Source organism: Clarias gariepinus, chromosome 4 (genome assembly GCF_024256425.1).
Source record: "Clarias gariepinus isolate MV-2021 ecotype Netherlands chromosome 4, CGAR_prim_01v2, whole genome shotgun sequence".
Classification (NCBI taxonomy): domain Eukaryota; kingdom Metazoa; phylum Chordata; class Actinopteri; order Siluriformes; family Clariidae; genus Clarias; species Clarias gariepinus.
Window position 1 is genome coordinate 12,453,016 of NC_071103.1, and position 10,313 is coordinate 12,463,328.

The 10,313-nt window shown below is 46.3% G+C and overlaps 1 long non-coding RNA gene across 1 annotated transcript; it reads left to right on the forward strand.

Annotated features, from left to right (window-relative positions):
• Positions 1–1,390: 1,390 nt before the first annotated feature.
• LOC128520012 (uncharacterized) lies at positions 1,391–9,887 on the forward strand. Its single transcript, XR_008357902.1, has 3 exons — positions 1,391–1,428; positions 1,631–1,653; positions 9,823–9,887. It is a non-coding gene; the product is annotated as an uncharacterized LOC128520012 (long non-coding RNA).
• The last annotated feature ends 426 nt before the right edge of the window (positions 9,888–10,313 follow it).

A 10,313-nucleotide genomic window follows, 5' to 3' on the forward strand; every position in this document is an offset into this window, starting at 1 on the left:
AATTGCCAGATTTGTATGAATTTATTTAGGGAAAATAAGATTTTTAGCAAACAGAGGTGTGTGTATCTCTTCTCTTTTCTTCTCTTCTTTGTCTCACTCTCTCTCTGAGCTACACATGCTGCTCATGAGCCGCCAGTGATCCAGACCCCCTCTGTCCTCTGGACTGTCTCATTCAGGAGCCCTGCTTCTGGTTGGAGATCTCTTTGCATAGAGGCACTGTGTTGTCTGCTTGGGATGCATGTGGTAACCATAAACAGTTACATTTTATCATGAAGACGGTCATGGCCTCAGCTGATGCAGACAGGTGCTCTTTGAGGACTTGTGACTGCAGCACTGGATTTCCTACTGTTTTGTAGCTGAGCCTCCAATAACAAACTGAACATATTAACTTAAACACATTTTCTGTTTTACTGAACTTCCAGCTGCCTAACTCACAGCATGAGTGCAAAACAATTCCTGATATCTATTATCACCCAAATGAGGATGGGTTTCCTGTTGAGGCTGTTTCCTCTTTCTATTGAAATCTCAGGGAAGGTTTCCTTGCCACTGTTGCCTTTGGCCTGCTCATGAGGAAAAACTGATCATTTTTCTCACACATTCCATACTCATTTCCATTCTTTTGAAAGGCGGTGTAGTGGTTAGCAATGTCGCTTTGCACCTCCAGGGTCCGGGTTCGATTCCCGGCCAGGCTCAGTTTGCATAAAGTTTGCAAGTTATCTCTGTGCTTGGTGGGTTTCCTCCGGGTTCTCCGGTTTCTTTCCATAGTCCAAGGATATGCAGGTTAGGCTAATTGGCGATCCCAAATTGCCTGTAGTGTGTGTGCCCTGCAATGGATTGGCACCCTGTCCAGGGTGTATCCTGCCTCGTGCCCTAAGCCTCCTGGTCCCCGTGACCCTAAATACAGGATAAAGCGGTAGAGAAGATGAGTGAGAAAGTGAGTGAGAGTGATTCTGTAAAGCTGCTTTGTGACAAGTGTTTTTTTTTTGATAAAAGCACTATACAAATAAAATTGAAGTGAATAGAATATTTTGAGGAAATCTTAAAATCGACTAAAGCTACCAAATATCAAGCCTGTTCTTTAGCTGTAAAAGGATGATCTGCTGGTTTTTGTATTTTTATTTTCTAACAGATAAAGGAACTGCAAGTGGAAATGGGGATTCCCTGTCTGCAGGAGCTATAGCTGGGATTGTGATTGGAGTTTTATTAGGTTTCGCTGGAACTGCTGGTTTAATTTTCTATTTTATGAAAGCAAAAGAGATGTAAGTAAACATTAATTTCTCATTTACTTGCTGTTTTATATACGTATTACTTAAAATAATAATACAAAATAAATATAATATAATAATATATAAATAAATAGTATTTAATAATACATTTTACTGTCATTTAGGCCAAAAACAAAGTCTAGCGGGAATCAGCAGAATAAAGGTATGTGTGAGGATCACTTAAAAAAACAGACTGTAGCTATGTACTGTAGCTTATAGCAAAATATACTGACATCATTGTTAATATTGTCTATATGAGAGTAGGATGAGACAGTATAATGACACATCTGGGATATTTTGTTATCTCATACACCAAATTGTGTTACAAGCTTCTGGTTAATTTGTCTTTATTCTTTCCTATAAAGCAACACACAATGCACAACAACAAGTAAGTCCTGTTCTTTATGATAATAAATAAACATAATTATAATAATGGTTTTTATTTAAAAAAATATGAATTGAACAAAATCAAAAGGAGAGAATGTGACTAAAAACGTCCCTTAGAGGTTTCCTGATTAATGAAAAAAAAACATAAACAACTAATATATTTAAGCAATATCAAACTTAAGGTCATTCTGTACTGATAAAACATGGGTGTGGGGTATATATAGGCATGCGGGCATAGCCCGAATGCCCGATGGCATCATAGCCGTGCAATATCCAGCAGTATAGAATGACCTTGAGTGTGATATTACTTAAATATTCAAAACAAGTTATGATTTGTTTCTTTATTTAACAAGTTATTTTGGTCCCCCAACACATCCTTCCACAACTGTCAGAACTAACTAGCCTGCAATTGGTAAAGCTGGTGACTGACAGTTTGTGTAAAGATCAGGGCTAAAAGTAGTTTTAAATCCTTACCGGTACCAAGGAGGTGGCAGGCAGTGCAGTAAATATATATATATTTTTTTTTAACATCATACACCCTCAACCAGATCACCCAGCTGGGGTTGATCAGACCCCAGCTTGTGTCCGGATGGCTAACTAGCTACCACGACTCCATGGTTGGCCTCACTTAAGCCACAGCCATCTTGAGGCCCTCTCTGCCGCTTCGTTGGTACTGCGGATAGCTCTCCTCTTTCGCTCTCCAATGATGCCTAAACTGCTTAGGGCTTGGGCTAAAGAATGGGTTGCAAAACCTCTGCATCCAACCTCTACTGGAAGGCACTTCGCTCTCCACCCAGCCTGCTGACAGTCACTGACCAGTCCCGCGTACTTGGTGAGCTTCCTCTCAAAGGCTTCATCCAAGCGATCTTCCCATGGGACTGTAAGCTCCAACAACACAACTTGCTTTGTAGCCTCAGACACAAGTACCATGTCTGGTCGAAGGGTGGTGACAGCAATGTGGCTGGGGAACTTCAGTTGTTGTTCAAGGTCCACCAAAAGCTGCCAATCTCTAGCTGAGGTCAGGATCCCTGCCGTAGTTCTTTTGGCTTAGGCTACCTGCTCCCCGGCTCTAACAAAGGCGATTGTTTTCTTGGAGGCACGAAACTTCTTTGCCCACACCAGTCCCGTGCTGATAACTTCAGCGATAGTCTTAAGGACTTGGTCATGTCTCCACCGGTATCGTCCTTCTCCGAGTGCCATACTGCAGCTGCTGAGGATGTGTTCTAGGGTGCCTCTCTTGGAACACAATGGGAATGCTGGTGTTTCTGCTATGCGCCATGTGTGTAGGTTAGATGGGTTTGAAAGCACATCATACACTGCCTGAATAAAAAATTTAATGCGGTGAGACTCGGCTTTCCAGATCTCAGTCCAGTTCACTTTCCTCTCAACTGCATTTTCCCATCTTGTCCAGGCCCCCTGTAGGCTTAATCACACAGCCTTGCAAGATCTCGTCTCCTCCACTGCTGCTCTTACCTCCTTTTGAACAAGGCGCCACCTCCCCTTACCTCTGATGTTTATTCGAAAACTTAGAAAGGTTCCTAAGCCGGCTCTTTCTTTTGAGACCACTCCCACCATGCTCCTATGCGGCAGCCTTGCTTCAGCCTCCCAAACCGCCTCCTCTGCCCTCCACTTCCTGCCTGTCTTCACTTGATTCCCAGCTTCAGCCACCTTTGGATCACTAGGGTCCCCGTACGGCAACACTTGTACTGCAGTATGTTGTTGCGCCCATAAAGTGCGATGCTTCTCAGGCTTTATGGTAACCCAAGCCAATTCCAAAGGTGGTTGCTGACTGTCCTCTCTAAGATCTCAACAATAGAGATTGGGACAGCATAGATAAGGAGGGGCCACAGAATTCTAGGAAGGATGCCATGCTGGTAGAACAAGCCTTTGAACTTTCCAGATAGACCATACTTATCCACAGATTTCATCCAGTCATCCAACTCAGCAACCTTGCCCAAGCTCTTGACTGGCTTCTCTGAGATTAATGGTATGGCTGTACGTGAAGTGTAAAACCAGAACTTCTCCTCCACCTTGCTTTTCTTTAGCACTATAGATCTTAATTTGGAAGGTTTGAAATGCATCTGGGCCCATTCCATTAGATTCTCAAGTCCCTTCAGAATCCAACGGCAGCTTGGCGCTGCTTCTGTTGTAACTGTTAAGTCATCCGTGAACGCCCTGGTAAATGGCTGCCATTGTCCAGAATTCATTCGGGGCCCTCTGCACTCTGGCTCAGCGGACTTGGTGAGCATATTCATGGCCAGGGAGAACAGCGTCACAGAGATAGTGCAACCTGTGATGATACCCATCTCCACCCTATGCCAAGCTGATGTAGTTGTTCCAGAAGAAACACTTATACTAAAGTTGTTATAGTAGTCGACTATGAGGTCTCTGCACCTGTTTGGAACATGATGCTTTATCAGAGTAAGCTGGACTAACTTATGTGGAATGGAGCTATTTGCTAGGTAAAGCCATAACACTGACAGGTTGCCTTTGTTCTCTCTGGCAATAGTCACTATACCGGTATGCTCCACACAGCCAGGCATACCTAAAATGCCACCCTTCTGCACTGATGTATCAATGTCAAAGTGTTTTTAAGATAACATAATGTTACCAGATTCTGGGTGAAAGTACTTCTGTAAGTGGGTTAAATGTGATTTTTAGCAGACAGTTGCTCTCTTCTCAGTAAGACCCACTTTTATATTGAATTTACATAATTCTTCCCTGAAAGACATACTGTAGTTATTCTATACTATTGCTACACAATGAGTTTCCTTTCAAAGGCTACACTCGATGCTGCGTGAAAACGCTATGGGAATATCTTTTCGTCTTGCCGGTTGTGAAGCATGTGTGTACCAAACACGCCAAATTTTGGCTTATATAACCTCGGTCAGGTGACGTCATCTGATTAGATGCACCTGCAGGTTATAAATAGGAGTGAGCCGGCAACATTGCTCAGATCTTTTTCTTCACCGCATTGTGCACGTGTGTGTGTCAGCAAGCATAACAAAAATAAGCAGAATTGAATCTATAAAACTCACTAGTTATTATGGCGGAGTTTAGAACTAGATGTCCCCCTCCTTTTGAAAATTTCCTTTCGGAGGGCGATATGCACACATTCTGCTTCGAATGTTTGGGTGAAAAGCACGCTTTTGAAGGGCTTAATGGAGAGTGTGAGCACTGTGATCTTCTCCCCATGAAGCTGCTTCGCGCGCGCCTCGCGTTCTTTAGGGAACCACGAGCCGCGCTGCACTCATGGGGATCACAAGCAGATCTGGCCGAGGAGCGAGAGACAGAGTCCCTCCTTTCTCTCGCCCTCTCCCCCGATCCCGATGTCTCTCCTTCCACTTCACGAGCGCACTCTGGTGCTTCTCGCGGGTGTGTTGAAGAGACTCGTTTTCCTGCTTCTGTGGAAATGGAAGTTGCTTCCTCAGAACGCTCCTCAAAAGATGAAAGAGAATATGAGGAATTGCTTGAAGTTATAACGCGTGCAGTCGAACGACTGCATATTGACTGGCCACAGGAGCAGGTTCACCCAAAACAATCTAAATTAGATGACAGATTTCTGTCGGGTGGCCAGGAGATGGAGCCAAAACACCGCTCTCTCCCATTTTTTAATGACCTCCACAACGAGTTATTTCGTTCTTGGAGAAATCCTTTTTCTTCCCGTATTTTTGTACAATCGACTTCGTTTTATTCGAACATCGTTGATGCAAAAGCACGAGGTTATGTGGTGATGCCCCAGATAGAAGAGACGCTTGCGGGCTATCTCTCTCCTGGAACATCATCCTCATTAAAGAAACCAACACTTCCCTCCAAGCCGTGTAGAACTTTTTCTACCCTGGTAGGAAAAGCGTTCCAAGCAGCAGGTCAGGCCGGCGCTTCCTTGCACACCATGGCGGTTTTGCAGGCGTATCAGGCTGATCTGCTGAAAGATTTGAGCACGAGCGGCACACTGAATCATGACGCATTCAATGAATTACGCTGGGCTACTGATTTATCCCTGCGTGTGACTAAACAGACAGCCCGTGCAATCGGCCGTTCCATGGCCTCCTTGGTGACCGCTGAAAGGCACCTGTGGTTAAACCTGACAGGCATCAAGGACAAGGATAAAAGATTCCTCCTTGATGCCCCTGTCTCACCTTCCGGCCTATTTGGCGACGCTGTAAATTCCGTCGCCACTAGGTTCCGAGAAGCTAAATTGTATGAACAGGCTTTTGGGAAATTTCTCCCACGCCGTGCTCAAGAGTCGAGGCCCTCGGCCACCCAGCCTCGGCCAGATCTGAATCTCACCAGGCGAGAGGTACAGAAAGAGAGCGTCAGCAGCCGGGCACCCCCCCCGTAAGGACTGGGGTACGGCTCGTCGCCCCCAACAGGCTGCCTCCAAAAGAGCAGATCGCCGCACTGTCTTCTTTTTAAAGACTAAGTCCTGAAGCCTACGTGCCCAGGACTGTGGGGGTGATCCCCCCCGGGGAACGGCACTCAACTCTCTTTCCTATAAGAGCATGCCCCCCCGGACACCCCCAGGGGGTCGGTGTTCATTTTCCCGCCGCCTCTGGTGTTTCGGACCTCACCGACCTCCAGAGATATGTTAGTGCCTTGGTTTTATCCTGCTATATTCCAGGATGCCGAACCACTAACACCCCCCCGCGCACTAAAACTTGTACCCCTTTCGGAGAAACTGGCAGCGTGGAAGCTACTGCCAGGCATATCTCCCTGGGTGCTAAAGACTGTAGAGAAAGGCTACAGGATTCAGTTTGCTCTTCGCCCTCTGCGTTTCAACGGCGTGGTCTACACTTCCGTGATACCGGAGAGAGCGCATCTGCTAAACTCCGAACTCCAGCTGTTGCTGGAGAAGGGAGCCATAGAACAGGTTCCTCCTCCAGACAGGGAGTCAGGCTACTACAGTCGCTACTTATTGGTTCCCAAGAAAGGCGGGGGGCTGCGTCCGATTTTGGATCTTCGCGGGTTGAACCGCTATCTCAAAAAGTACAGATTCAAGATGTTAACCATCAATATGATTGTCTCGCAAATCCAACCAGAAGATTGGTTCGTGACGATAGATTTAAAGGACGCATACTTCCACATAAAAGTTTTGCCACAACACAGGAAGTTCCTGAGGTTCGCTTTCGGGGGAAAAGCTTACCAGTATCAGGTCCTTCCATTCGGTCTAGCTCTGTCACCCCGCACATATACAAAATGTATGGATGCTGTCCTGGCTCCCTTGCGACTCCAGGGCATCCGTATTCTCAATTACATAGACGACTGGCTAATCCTGGCCCAGTCTCAGCAGCTAGCGCTCCGACATCGCAATGTCGTCCTAGCTCATGTTCATTCGCTGGGATTGAAACTCGTTCCGGCTCAGAGGACAACATACTTGGGTGTCAGATGGGATTCGATCACTATGCGGGCACAATTGTCTCCCGCTCGTGTCGAATCCATCTTCAGCGCCCTCAAGGAAATCAGACTAGACCAGGAAGTGACTATTTATCACTTTCAAAAATGTTTAGGCCTCATGGCAGCTGCATCCACGGTGATACCTTTGGGCCTTCTGCACATGAGAGCTTTTCAGTTGTGGCTAAGAGCCAGGGGATTTCATACAAGGGCCAATCCCCGAAGGCGAATAAGGGTTACGCTCGAAGGACGTCGTACCCTTTCTATGTGGTTCAGACCTCAGTTTTTCACCTTGGGTCCCACTCTAGGTCCGTCTTGTCGTCGCAAAATGCTAACGACAGACGCTTCCCTTACCGGCTGGGGTGCGGTCTTGGATGGCCGTCCAGCTCAAGGGCGCTGGAGAGGTCATCTTCTCGCATGGCACATCAATTGCCTCGAAATGATGGCTTTATTTTTGGCCCTACAGCACTTCCTCCAGCAGCTGAGAGGCTACCATGTTCTAGTGCGGGTGGACAATACATCGGTAGTCTCCTACATAAATCGCCAGGGCGGACTGCACTCGCGCCGCTTGAACGAGCTAGCGCATCAGGTTCTGCTCTGGGCACAGGACAAGTTCCTGTCCCTCAGGGCGATTTACATTTCAGGGCACATGAATGTGGGAGCAGATTTACTGTCCAGACAAGCTGTGACAAACGGGGAATGGAAACTCCACCCCGACATAGTCAGCCAAATCTGGGAAAGATTCTTTACAGCAGGGGTGGACCTCTTTGCCTCCCAAGAGACAGCACAATGTCCTCTCTACTACTCTCTGACTCATCCAGCTCCCGTGGGTCTGGACGCGATGGCCCATACGTGGCCCAATTTACGCCTTTATGCGTTTCCACCAATATCTCTGCTCCCGGGAGTCCTGGCGAGGGTCCGTCAACACAGTTTGCGCCTCTTACTGATAGCGCCCCGTTGGCCGGTCAGAGTATGGTTCTCGGATCTAATATCTCTCCTCGATGGCTCACCTTGGATGATTCCAGTGAGGAGGGATCTTCTGTCTCAGGCGCAGGGGACAATATTTCATCCCCGACCGGAGCTTTGGAACCTTTACGTTTGGCCCCTGAACGGGACCAACTAAGTCAAGCTGGTCTCCCAGCCAGCGTTATTGACACTATTCTACCCGCTAGAGCTCCCTCCACTAGAAAAGCTTATGACCTCAAATGGAATGTTTTTGAAAGTTGGTGCATGACGAAGCAGGTAGACCCAGTCCACTGCCAAATTGTTTCAGTGCTGAAGTTCCTGCAAGATAAGTTGTCCTCGGGCTTGTGCCCTAGTACCCTTAGGACGTACGTGGCCGCTATCTCAGCCTGCCACGTTCTAATTGAGGGGATTACTGTGGGAAAACACCCTTTAGTTGCCCGTTTTATTCGTGGAGCTAAACGGTTGAGGCCACCCACTAGAGCCACGACCCCTTCATGGGATTTATCTATCGTGCTCAAAGGTCTAATTGACACTCCTTTCGAACCACTAGAGTCAGCGCCGGACAGGCTTCTGACTCTTAAGATGGTTTTTCTTATGGCCATTACCTCTCTCAAGAGGATTGGGGATCTGCGCGCCTTGTCAGTCTCCCCATCCTGCCTGGACTTTGCCCCTGGGCTAGTCAAGGCCATTTTGCATCCTCACCCGAACTATCTTCCGAAAGTTCCATTTTCAAACATGCACCCTGTTGTTCTTGAAGCCTTCTGTCCTCCGCCTTTTACAGCTTCGGAGCAGGAGAAACTTCACCTATTATGTTCAGTACGTGCTCTTCGGATTTACGTCCAACGCACCTGCCAGTGGCGTAGATCAGAGCAGCTCTTTATTTGCTATGGAGGCCGCAACAGGGGGGCGGCCGCTACTACGCAGACCATGTCACATTGGGTGAGAGATGCTATTGCTCTCTCCTATGAGGCGCGTGGGCTCACTTTGCCTCTAGGAATCAGGGCTCATTCAACCAGGGGGATTGCTTCATCTATTGCACTAGCAAGAGGTATTCCCCTGCAACAAGTGTGTGACGCGGCGGGCTGGTCCTCTCCGCACACATTTATTAGATTTTATAGTCTGGATGTTCCTGTCACTCCGGGCTCACGAGTCCTCGAGTCAGCTTCCCAGACATAGTTCTAAGACCTCTCAGCCTTGTGCGCACACGCTACACAATGCGGGGTCCAGAAACTCGCAGTGCGGCGACGTTGGTACTCTCGTTCCCATAGCGTTTTCACGCAGCATCGAGTGTAGCCTTTGAAAGGGAACGTCTCGGGTTACTTTGTTGTAACCCTGTTCCCTGAAAAGGCGGGAACGAGATGCTGCATCCCAATGCCGCACTGCCCACGTGACCGGACGTCCGTTCAGACAATCAATCTGAGGAATGTTGCCAGCTCACTCCTATTTATAACCTGCAGGTGCATCTAATCAGATGACGTCACCTGACCGAGGTTATATAAGCCAAAATTTGGCGTGTTTGGTACACACATGCTTCACAACCGGCAACACGAAAAGATATTCCCATAGCGTTTTCACGCAGCATCTTGTTCCCGCCTTTTCAGGGAACAGGGTTACAACAAAGTAACCCGAGACGATATTTACCTTAGAATTTTATATTTCCCCCACAGCATGCAGAAGTCCTAATTACCATAATTAGTCTAACTAATAGTCAGCTAATAAGTCATAATGATGCATTCATTATTTTAAATGCAGTTTATTGGATGTATTCCCTAATGTGTTGATTACTAACCAATTCACTTTATTTTATTTTTAGGATTCACACTATGTAAATATGACTATGAGTAGAACGGACACCCAGATGGTTCACACCGCTCAACCTGATGATGTAAGCAGTCTATTTAGTTTATTTGCAATCCAATTTTAGTTTAATCTCAGCCCAATGTTGATAAAGTTAGCTTTTACTATACTAACACATTGTCAAATAGTCATTTCGATTCTATTAGTTCTCGTTTTTCTCATTATCTAGGAACCAATATATGAAAACTGATGAGCAGATATCTGTCCAGGTTTAGGACATACACATCTGTTTGAGGATAATGAGGTAAGCAGCTTTACATCGATTAAAGCTAGTGCATTTTGATTTGATTAAAAGTGTAAATACAGTGTTGTATTGTTTTTTCACTACCTTTGTATTTATACACTGTACTGTGTATAAATAATTTATTTATTTTTAATTATGTCTATTTTTCTATTTTTGTCTTAATGCATTCATTGTTCCATGTATAATCATTAAACACTACTTTA